At 42.2% G+C, this 12,957-nt stretch overlaps 1 protein-coding gene across 3 annotated transcripts in view; it reads left to right on the forward strand.

The window, feature by feature from the left end:
* Nucleotides 1–12,957, forward strand: part of LOC137284441 (katanin-interacting protein-like) — a 75,286-nt gene that overhangs the window by 36,555 nt on the left and 25,774 nt on the right. The gene's annotated exons all lie outside the window — the stretch shown is intronic.

Here is a 12,957-nt window from a genome sequence, read left to right on the forward strand (position 1 = left end):
AGGCCCCTAATCAATCTAAAAGGGACCATTCTAAATTAACTTTGGCAAGAAAACAAAGAAACCAAACTAAAGATTTAATCAGGTCAGCAAATCCAACCACTGAAAAAAATTCTGCTCCACCCTCAGACTATCTACTCAAAACTCGCAATACATGTGGAACAAATTTAAAGTCATAAAAGGCACTTCTAAAAAAAACATTTCACCTAACTTTCCGGACCTACCCACAAACAAATCTAAGGCAAGCAAGTTTGCTGCCCTCTTTTCGGCCACCAGTAGCTCCACCAACTACCCAGCCGCCTTTCAAGACACTGTTAAGAAACACCCAACATACACCCAGAAACCACCCCACACTGAACTCCCCATAAACAAAAACATCAACATACATGAACTTAAATCAGCACTCAAAAACAAAAAATCAGCCTCAGCCCCCGGTCCAGATACACTCACATACACTATCCTAAACAAACTACCACCTAGCATGCATCACATAACACTCACACTCTTTAACCAAATCTGGACTACAAGAACTATCCCAGACACATGGAAAACAGCTAGGGTGGTGCCTATCCTCAAACCAGAGAAGCCCAGCCATGAGCCTGATTCCTACCGCCCCATTTCTCTAACCTCCCACTTATGTAAAACATTAGAAACAACAGTAAACAACAGGCTCAAACACCTCATCCAGTCCAAAAATCTTATCAAAGAGGACCAGAGTGGCTTTACTCCAAACCGACAATGTTTAGATCATATTTTGCAGTTGGAGCAAGACGTCAAAGTAGCCCAAGCACAAAAACAATACACGATGGCCATTTTCATAGATTTTAGCAAAGCTTTCGACATGGTTTGGCACAACGGCCTACTACAAAAACTTCAAAATCATGCCATACATGGGCGTATTCTAAATTTCATTCACTCATTCCTTAATAATAGACAAATAACTCTCAAATCTCACAACACCATTTCAGACCCTTATCCATTAGATAACGAAACCCCCCAGGGCACCATACTATCTCTCACTCTTTTCAATTTATATGATAAACGATATTTTTCCTCATTCCTGGCCTGAAATCTCTAGAGCTAAAATTGCCAATGATATTTCTTTCTGGATTTCCTCCACCTCAATTAAACAAGCTACCAACAAATGCCAAAAAATGTTAAACCACATTCAAAATTGGGCCCAAAAGTGGGGGTTCCTCATAAATGTTAAAAAAACTGTGGGCATACTTTTCAAAGCTCAATATATGGAAAATTGCACACCCAAACTTTGCACACCCAAAGATCTCAACTTAATGAGAGCCATCAGTGGCACAAACTGGGGTGCCAACAAACACACATTACTCAACATATATAAAACCCTTATTCTGTCAAGACTGGACTACGCCTCTCCGGTAATCCACTCACTCTCCCCCTCCAACATTCAGAAACTAAAATCAGTACAATTTCAAGCCCTTAAATTAGCCCTTGGTGTGAGGAGTGGCACCTCCCTAAATACACTTCTTCTATTAACAGGCAACTCTTCAATCAAACAAAGAATAAATCACACCTCACTCACTTACTGGGCTGGGGCACAACATAACCCACTATATAAACACATCACACAAAAATACAATCAAATTAAAAAATCTACACTTAAAAAATTCAAACTTAACCCACTTAAAGCAACCTACCTCACTCACCTCCACAATCTGCTACACTCACAACAATTACTCAATATACAACACACACCTCCCATTACAAGCTACATTACGACAAACCACAACGAAACACTGACATCACCCTCAACTCCATCCTCCAACATCTCCCCAAAACCACCACCAAACCAGACATAGCAAACATTTTCCTCAACTACATTAACACAAACTACCCCAACCACACCCACATATACACTGATGCATCCATAAACACAAACAAACTCACAGGTATAGGCATCCACGTACAACAAACATCCCCTATTACAACAAATCTCCACTACACAAATCACATTTCCATAAACACAGCTGAAGTAACAGCAATAATCTCAGTACTTCATCAAATCCCCTCCCTCCCCCAATCTAACTTCCTTATCCTCTCCGACTTACTCAGCTCTATTAAACAAATACACAACAAGCACTCTAAATCACGTCCAGATCTCACAGATAATATAGTCATTCAAACAGATTCTCTCACCCACCACAACTAAAACATCACATTACTATGGATTCCTAGTCACACACACATACCAGGCAATCACACAGCAGACACAGCCGCCAAACTAGCAACAACACACCCCTCAACATTAACTTCCACACATCCAAAACAGAACTAAAACTACTTATTAAATCAAACATAAAACACACAAACTTCCAACATCACATAAACACTAACAAATCTACATGGGTTACATCTACCATATCCCGCACCCTCAGAGTCAGTCGCGGTGGCTGAGCGGGCTAGGTGGCTGACTTTGTGTGCTGGCAATTAGGTACCTGACTCGCTATTGTACACTTGTCGGCTACCTCGTACAAGACACAGTCGTGTGTCTCCTATTTTCGATGTTGCCTCCGTAATTTTATGTGGATCAGTTTTGTTTGTCAGCGGATTTGTTTCTGTTGATATTTCTTCGGCCGTATTTAAGCTTTTGTGTTTCATTTTTTGTCACATGTTGCTGTATCTGGTGTAATTTGGCTGTCCCTATCAGAGGGGCAGCCATGTCACTTGTCATTTGCAAAGCAGCTGTTGCACATGCGAGTGGAGCAGTCCATTACATGGTAAGGGGTGTTTTTCATTTATCCTTATTGTCACATTTATGTTTTCGTTTTATTACAATACATGTGTAATACACAACACTTGTGTGTGGTGTGCAAAGGCCTGAAGTCCGGCAAAGGTCCTCACCCCTGGTGTCCGGATTGTGCTACGGTGTCATGCACCCTTGAGCAGCATTATATGGAGTTTGACAAGTGCAGACTTTAAAGTTTTCCTGGCCGCGGTTATTAGGAGGAAAACTCAGAAGATGCGCAAGATGTCCCATTCGCCTGCGTCCTCATCAGGATCCAGATTGTCGGCTCCTTGGAGAAGCTGACGGCACCTACTACTAGTGCTCCACCATTGGTCCCAGACTTTGCAGTGACGCCAAGAGAGGAGCGCATCCGTTTGCCAGCGCCTGTGGGGGCAACTCAATCAGCAGGAGCGCCGGGCTTGATGAGATCGGCACAAGGGTTGGGCGCATTGGCGTATGGAGCACCTAGAGGTGCCACTACGCTAGAGGCAGCTGGTCAAGGAGTGTTCCAGCAGAGTGAGAGCAGAGCATGCGGGTGTGAGTAGATCCAGAATGAGCAGCACCCAGAGCAGCTCGTCAAGCGATTGTCAGACCAGATCTCTCCATCGTAGGAGAGGGAACAGTCGGTGCATAGGAAACAGGCCTGGGAAAGACCCTGCTCACGTGGAGCATGCAGAGGGCTCGTACCTGCCGCTTTCTGCATATGTGATTGGATCGCTGACAGACTCCCATATTGCTCTTCCCAGTGATCAGGTGTGGACAGCGCCAGGACTGTCAGAGCTGTGCCGGAGTTGATGATTCCGCCACATCCATCCTGTTTGAACGAGGACTTTGCCAAATTGTCGTTAAAGTCCACAATTAGGGCACCCAGGTCGAAGAAACAGGACTATAAAGTTCATAGGTCATGTTGCGGACTCTGAGGTGGCGTTATATGAGACCATTATGAGACTATCCTCCTACTCCACATATGAAGGACATGATTCCAGAATACAAGTGATTGATGTGGCGTATCCTGAAGCCGGTCTCAGCGCTAGCGTCAGCAGCGGCTGTTGATTCAACTGAAGTTAACAAGTCCCGGTTAGAGCATTTGACGTCGTTATTCCTGTGGTAGGGCAAGGTGCTTCACAACCTATTGGAGCATGTCCGTACAACATTAGCTATGACGATGGTGGTGCATAGGATGGGCTTTTTAGACGCATGTTCGTAGCAGGAGGAGTTCAAGCAGTGTCTCATAAGAACTCCCTTTTCCTCAGGCCTCTTCAGTGTCAGCTAAAATCCACTGTTTTAGTGTTTACTATTCCCAGCACCACACTTCGCTAGTTTGGGATTTTTTCAGTGGACATACTTTCCAGTTCGTTCGAGAGTTAGAAGATGTGATTTACATCCCTGATTTCACCAAGGGTGCTTTTTGATTGGCTCTTGTTACCTCCCTCTCTCTCTGTCTCTCTCTCTCAGACAGAATGCCTCTCCTCAACTCACGTTCATTTCATTTGGAGTCTGTCTTATGCTATATTTACCCCAAGGAGGACGTTTTCTGGAAAAAGAATTATACAAACCTGTTGAGGCTATGAATTCTTTGAAGAATGTCCTCTTTGGAGTATGGCCACCCATCTCCCCACATTCTGTCTGAGACATTCAGCATGAAAAGTAAAGTACAAGGTAGACGGCAAGAGTTACCTGCTCTTAGCTGTAAGGGGCCCAGAAGTAGGCCCTTTAGGGGTGGTCTCAAAAGACAAAAACAGGTTTTTGTTTTGTGAAATATTTATTGAAATATTGTTACAACTGCCATGAGCATTTTAAAATGGACATTTTAATGCTATATGTACTGCAAAGAGGACATTCTTCAAAGACATTTTTCTAAAAAAAATGTAGAAGTACAGTCAGATCCCCTCGATATCCGAACAATAATTAGCTGTAACCAATCTTGTTTACTATGTAAACTCATTACCTGTTGATTCATTAATTCAGTGCTTCTCTCTCCATATCCAGACGTTAATTAGCAGTAAAAGATTAGCTAATTACACATAGTTTTGCTTCATTAATCCGGCAGTACATAAAAAATGTTGGGATAATCCCCTCACACTGTGAGACCCATTCTGTGGTAATTGTTAAGTGACACTTCAGAGTTGAGCATGTCATTAGTTTGTGATTTTGATCAATTAGTAGGTCTCACTTTTGGTTAGTCTGAGTAATGCCAGTCATGCTTACTTGCTGTATAAAACACCAATCGCAAACACCTGGCAAAAAAGAAAATGGCTGGCACCAAGAAACTGAAAGAAAGAATCACCATTGTCTTTGGTGCAAACGCAACTGGATCGGTCAAAATCAAGTAATTTGTCATTGCAAATTTGAGACGTCCCAGATGTTTTGGAAGAGACTTTAATCCAGAAATGTATGTCCGATATTGGTTTAGCCATAAAGCATGGATGACATCGAACATGTTTTGTGATTGGTTACAATCATTTGACGGACAGATGCGATCATGTGGTCGATATGTGATCTTACTTTGTGACAATGCTGCCAGTCACAAGTGTGCCATGTCAAACTGACCAATGTGAAAGTTCATATCTTGCCCCCAAACACCACATCGCAGATTCAGTCAATGGATACTGGCATCATGAGAACTTTCAAGGCCCACTACCAGAAATATCTCATCAAGCATTTCATCCAGTGTGCTGAAGATGAACGGCCACAAACGCTTAATCTCCGAGAAGCACTTCGATTTGTGAAAACTGCCTTGTCCGAAGTAAAAGGCTCCACCATTCAGAACTGTTATGAGTTTTGTTACGTGTATTTATGATCTATCCAGACATGATTGTAAAATGCATTGGATTCGAACCGGCACCCTCAGAGTCAGGCACCTAATCGCCAGCACACAAAGTCAGCCGCCTAGTCCGCTCAGCCACCATGTGGAAGATAACAGACATAATCAATTGTACCTCATGGGTTATTCTCTAATTTTTCTACATTCTAATTTGATTTATGAATTAAGTATGTGATACTGCAACCACAGAAATATCATGTTTTATCAAAATATTGAAAGACAAGCAAATACATTAGCAAATTTAGATCTAGAGTTATGGACCTAATAACCATGAAAATTAAAAGATAACATATAAACAAAATTTCTTTATGATATAGCACCTAAATGTACCATGATTTGTCGATGTCTGTCAGTGAAACATAGTTTGGCATCTGGTCGGTGTTATTTGGAGTAAAATCCCAAATATATCCCACAAGCATTAGATTTGTTAAGATATGAAAGGGTGACATGACTGTGGGAGTATTGTGGAAAATACATGGCAGGAAAATATGAAAACGATGTTATGTGTTGTATGTGTTGTTAAATGCTTATCCACAGTATGTTAATTACTTTTATGCTATTGTGTTGATAATTATTTTTTCTTTTGTTAACACAAATATCACATGCCTCAGCTGGTGTAGTTTCCTGTTGGAAGAATACTAAATATATTATATTTAAAATGCATAGATTAAAACTCTCTTGTCAGATTTAATTTTAGATTTTAGAATTAGAAAGAAACATAATTTCCACGTTATCCGACTTTACATTATTTTAATGATAAACTAAGACAAATTCATTGACACGAACATGACTGAAAAGGAATATACAATGTATGTGGAGATCTGCAATGTCACAACATAACATACATTGTATTTTGGCATGGCAGATTTTCTGCAGTGGCGTAATATGCAAAGGGAAACCACTCCCATCTTGCATAAAAACTAAGATTAGCTGCCCTTGAGTTATTAAAAAGGTCATGGCCACTGCTAATCGCATGCAGACACCTTTTGATACTATCTTTTGATACTATCTATCCAAAAGGTATGGTGTTCATACTTTTTTCAACTCTGAACTTTTTTCAACTCTGGGAATTGTGCGTTGTGATATAGACTCGATAATGATTTGGGTCACTACTGCAAATAACAATATTTCTGATGGTAAATCGATGTTGCATTCTCTGTGTTGTTGAAGTGTCTAGGCAAATCATACAGTTTTATGCAATATAAAAGCAATCTCCAAACGTAAAGCTAATTGTTTGCGTGAAACTGACTCCAACTTGAACGCCATTTTGCTACTGACTACAATGATCTTAACTCCTTACAATTGGTTCCGACCAACTAAGTTTTGATTGTAACTTACAATGATCTTAGCTAACAGTTGCTTTGTGGTCAGACTCTCTGACTTGGTTGACGCATGTCATCATATCCCAGTTGTGTAGGTACACGCTCATGCTGTTGATCTAATCATTGTCTGGTTCAGACTCTATTATATACAGACTGCTGCCACATAGCTGACAAATATCTGAGAGTCATGTAAAACTAAATTGTAAACCAAAAGTCACTGTGTTCTGTAATCCTATTGGTTGAAAAACATAATCAAATGGTGTTCGATTTCCGAAAACTGCAAGACTGTTCTCTGCGTATTGACCTCGCAAACAATTGTTTTGTTGAGTCATCAACAGTGGTGACGTCATTCAAATCATATTGTGACATAAAGTCAGAATGACGTCACAAATGAGCAGCTCCAGACGTTACAATGGAAACCAGCTGAAACGGCATGCTGATGACACTTCACTGCTGTACCTGTCCTCGATGTAAATGAGTGCAGACAGTAAAACCCCTTTGGTTTACTTTTGTGTTTGCAATGTCGATAAACATCATGTGTTGGCTGATTTCCGGGTGTTATTGAGTATTTGAAGCACGGGAATGTTTCATTTGAAACCTCCAGCTGACGCCGTCGGTCGGTAGGTTTAACATGTGACTGACATGATTTGATAGTCCATGAAAGAGTTCGTATCATTAATTTAGGACCTGCTAGATATAAGAGGCAGGACAGATAACCCATGTCTGAAAGTTTAATCATGAACTGTGACTGTAAGGATATGCGTCTGGCGAAGGTTTATCAGTCTCTTTATTCACTCACAGCCAACCAGGAGCAGGCACATTATTGTAATGGGATGTTTCTTCAGTATCCTTTTTCCATAAATTCCAGGATATTAAATATGTATTAAAGCAAATATGGGGGCCTTCTCCGTGGATTGGTCCTGCTGTCAGTGTGTAATACGAGGCTCTAGTACCATCATGTGGACATGTTTGTGGACATGTGGGACATTGGCAGGTGATCAGGTGTTCAGTCCCAGGACGTGTGGAGCTGCTCTCCGTGTACAGTCGTTACAGTGTTCTGACCATAAACACTTTGTATCATAAGTTGTATGTAGCATGTCTTAAAAACTCCCACATAGTATGTTTAGCGATAATAATATGACCTACACAGCTGACTAGATGGAGAATAATATGCTCCAGCCATGCTTACAAAGCCTACAATGTTTTTATGCCATGAGTTGTGAGATCCGGTGTTATCTGACAGTGTGGCATGAGAGTATAGCTGATTCTGGGTGCAGACTGTTTGCTGGGGTCAGGTTATACCTCTACACCAGTGTTGACATGCACAAAGCGATGTTAGTGCTACAATAATTGTAACTTCCATTCTCCAACATAGGCATAAGATAGTCATAGTGCTAAGACTGCTTTGTGCAAGTGGGCCCAGGTTCACTACACGCCAGCACTACTGTACACACCAGCACTACCATACAAACTGCAACCCAGCTATCAGTGTCTCCTGGCATTGTGCCACAAATCACCTTATCTATTGAATACTGTCTTTTGAGAAAGTCATTCAACACGGCTGACTGACTTTAGTCATACCTTGTTGTGTTGACAGAGTGTGCATGTCAGTCCCTCACATTGGTTATCAGTGGATTTTGTCCTGGTGTGTTGCTGTAGGGACCGCTGATGTAAGTTGTATACACATACATGTTACAGCTTGACTAGGGAACACATTCCCTCTGTCACTCCTAGAAACAAACTGTGGTGGCTACAAGAGATTTACTGATTGAAATTCTTTATACAGTAATTCATGTTGTGAATACAAATTACCTTTATAGAAAGAGGTCAGATGTAACATGTACTGAGAAATCGTAATCATATAAATCATGTTAAATTCCTATTGGGTTATGATCATGGAAGGTGCTATTGAGCCTTGTGTTATCAGTAGCTTGTCAGTGAGAGGCTTATAGTCTCACAGGGTCCTGTTGTCAGGAAGCAGTGGCAGCATATCACTGAACACTGACTGTCATAGTAGAACTGGTCAGTGAGCGTTGCTATCAGTGAACACTGACTGTCATAGTAGAACTGGTCAGTAAGCGTTACTGAGAGAAAAAACAGACCTTCACTGCATCTGGTTTGTAATTGATACTGTTCTTGTACAATATTCTGTTGAAGGAACCATTCCTCAGGGTTTGATGATTGATCTTTGTTTCCTGAAGGAAATTACATAGTTATACCTGCTTGTGTCCATTGCCCATCCTTGTCCACCTTCACAGTGATTCACCTCATTCACCCACCCTTAACCACTGCCAAAGTGATTCACCTCATTCACCCACCCTTAACCACTGCCAAAGTGATTCACCTCATTCACCCACCCTTATCCACTGCCATAGTGATTCACCTCATTCACCCACCCTTAACCACTGCCACAGTGATTCACCTCATTCACCTACCCTTATCCACTGCCAAAGTGATTCACTTCATTCACCCACCCTTATCCACTGCCATAGTGATTCACTTCCTTCACCCATCCTTAACCACTGCCAAAGTGATTCACCTCATTCACCCACCCTTATCCACTGCCATAGTGATTCACCTCATTCACCCACCGTTATCCACTGCCAAAGTGATTCACCTCATTCACCCACCCTTATCCACTGCCACAGTGATTCACTTCATTCACCCATCCTTATCCACTGCCAAAGTGATTCACCTCATTCACCCACCCTTATCCACTGCCATAGTGATTCACCTCATTCACCCACCGTTATCCACTGCCACAGTGATTCACTTCATTCACCCACCCTTATCCACTGCCAAAGTGATTCACTTCATTCACCCACCCTTGTTCACTGCCAAAGTGATTCACCTCATTCACCCACCCTTATCCACTGCCATAGTGATTCACCTCATTCACCCACCCTTATCCACTGCCATAGTGATTCACCTCATTCACCCACCCTTAACCACTGCCAAAGTGATTCACCTCATTCACCCACCGTTATCCACTGCCACAGTGATTCACTTCATTCACCCACCCTTAACCACTGCCAAAGTGATTCACTTCATTCACCCACCCTTGTTCACTGCCAAAGTGATTCACCTCATTCACCCACCCTTATCCACTGCCATAGTGATTCACCTCATTCACCCACCCTTATCCACTGCCATAGTGATTCACCTCATTCACCCACCCTTAACCACTGCCAAAGTGATTCACCTCATTCACCCACCCTTATCCACTGCCATAGTGATTCACCTCATTCACCCAACCTTAACCACTGCCATAGTGATTCACTTCATTCACCCACCCTTAACCACTGCCAAAGTGATTCACTTCATTCACCCACCCTTAACCACTGCCAAAGTGATTCACCTCATTCACCCAACCTTAACCACTGCCATAGTGATTCACTTCATTCACCCACCCTTAACCACTGCCAAAGTGATTCACTTCATTCACCCACCCTTAACCACTGCCAAAGTGATTCACCTCATTCACCCACCCTTAACCACTGCCAAAGTGATTCACCTCATTCACCCACCCTTATCCACTGCCATAGTGATTCACTTCATTCACCCACCCTTAACCACTGCCAAAGTGATTCACTTCATTCACCCACCCTTAACCACTGCCGCAGTGATTCACCTCATTCAGCCACCCTTATCCACTGCCATAGTGATTCACCTCATTCACCCACCCTTATCCACTGCCATAGTGATTCACCTCATTCACCCACGCTTATCCACTGTCGCAGTGATTCACTTCATTCACCCATCCTTATCCACTGTCATAGTGATTCACTTCATTCGCCCACCCTTAACCACTGCCAAAGTGATTCACCTCATTCAGCCACCCTTATCCACTGCCATAGTGATTCACCTCATTCACCCACCCTTATCCACTGCCAAAGTGATTCACCTCATTCACCCACGCTTATCCACTGTCATAGTGATTCACTTCATTCACCCACCCTTATCCACTGCCATAGTGATTCACCTCATTCACCCACCCTTAACCACTGCCAAAGTGATTCACTTCATTCACCCACCCTTAACCACTGCCAAAGTGATTCACCTCATTCACCCACCCTTATCCACTGCCAAAGTGATTCGCCTCATTCACCCACCCTTATCCACTGTCATAGTGATTCACCTCATTCACCCACGCTTATCCACTGCCGCAGTGATTCACTTCATTCACCCATCCTTATCCACTGTCATAGTGATTCACTTCATTCACCCACCCTTAACCACTGCCATAGTGATTCACCTCATTCACCCAACCTTATCCACTGCCACAGTGATTCACCTCATTCACCCACCCTTATCCAAAGCCATAGTGATTCACCTCATTCAATGTTGACGGATGACACATGTCATCTTTTTCCAATTGTGCAGATTGATGCTCATGTTGTTGATCACTGGAGTGTCTGGTCCAGAATCAATTATTTACAGAATGCCGCCATACAGCTGGAATATTGCTGAGTGCGGCATAAAACTAAACTCACTCACTCACCTCATTCACCCACCCTTATCCACTGCCACAGTGATTCGCCTAGTTCACCCACCCTAATCCAAAGCCATAGTGATTCACCTCATTCAATGTTGACAAATGGTGTTTCAGAGTAACAGGACACTGGGTCCTATAAATTTCAGATGTCTGCCTGAACCATTGAAAATTCACAGAACCCACAGAATAAAATTAAACACACATTTAAGATTTCACATTTCTCATAATTGGCATTGAAATTATTAGCATTATATAATGACATTATGCACATTAATGTATAAACAGTGAACAAGTGTCACATGCCACAAATAACAACTTCAGACAAAGTCATTGTAATATATTCAGTCAGACACTGTGGCCAGCAGGTTGGGGACTTCTCTCTGACCTTTGCAAATCTGCCAGATTTGTCAGAGGGTCAGACACTATTCGTGGACACTGCTCATTCCCCCAACCTTATCCACCTTCACAGTGATTGACCTCATTCACCCACCCTTGTCCACTGTCACAGTGATTCACCTCATGTTTCCTTCTGAATTAAATGAGACCATATCTTGACATTTTCGGCTCATTTTCGAACTCATTTTTGTCTTGTGAGACCACCCCTACAGGGCCCCTTACTGGACCCCAACAGCCGAGAGCAGGTAACTCTTGCCATCTACCTCGTACCTCACTTTTCATGCTGTCGTTGGGTACAGTTGTCCATTGACCCAGCGATCTTCACTTCTTGAAACCTTACAATACTGAGATAGAAGAATATGAGTGAGGAAGCATCAAATTCTGTATGTATGGTTCCTTTTTAATGCACGGATGCTATTAGAAGTCTATAGGTCAGTGTTTTTCGTTCAAAAGGTGAAAAAGATAAGGAGTACTAAGTGATTATATTTCAATACTAGTACATGCTTACTTTTTATCTCATAATTTATTATAAAAAGTGAGGTGTTTGCTAGTTTGTTGTTGAGTAATGTTCTGGTTACTTTCGTACTCCGTACAATTACTCCAATTTATTCACATATTTTTTGCTGCCACCCATACCTGGACGATTGGCTCCTTCGGGCACTTGCCGCTCAATTGAGTCGAGATGCGACATTCGCGGTGATGAGTATTCTCACCAAGATGGGCTGGATTATCAATCTCGAGAAGTCAGACCTCATTCCCACACAGGATCTGATCTTCTTAAGTGCACTGTTCGAAACAGTGCGAGGCTTCTATTTGGAGCTGGGCAAGTACGTTCATCCGACACAGTACCTGTTTTATTTTTTCCTGGTGGTGGGTTCCAAGGTATCACTCTTTTTTTCTTGGTGATGGGTAGTTACTAGTGCTGGTATTTTTTTATTATAGTGTCGACATAAGCTATCGTTCACTGTCATATTCCCGTCACTGTGTTTTCGCTGGTTTGGGGAATTTTGGTGGACAGAATGGGATTTCTTAAAATGTTTGTCACGGTAAATTCTTAACCGTCACAGTACACGTTAGAAGGCAGAATCCGTCTCCCAACTCACGTTTGTTGGGAATTTGTCTTATGCTATATACGTACCCCAAGAAAGGCTTCTTCTAAAAAAGA

This window comes from Haliotis asinina, chromosome 5, assembly GCF_037392515.1.
Source record: "Haliotis asinina isolate JCU_RB_2024 chromosome 5, JCU_Hal_asi_v2, whole genome shotgun sequence".
Classification (NCBI taxonomy): domain Eukaryota; kingdom Metazoa; phylum Mollusca; class Gastropoda; order Lepetellida; family Haliotidae; genus Haliotis; species Haliotis asinina.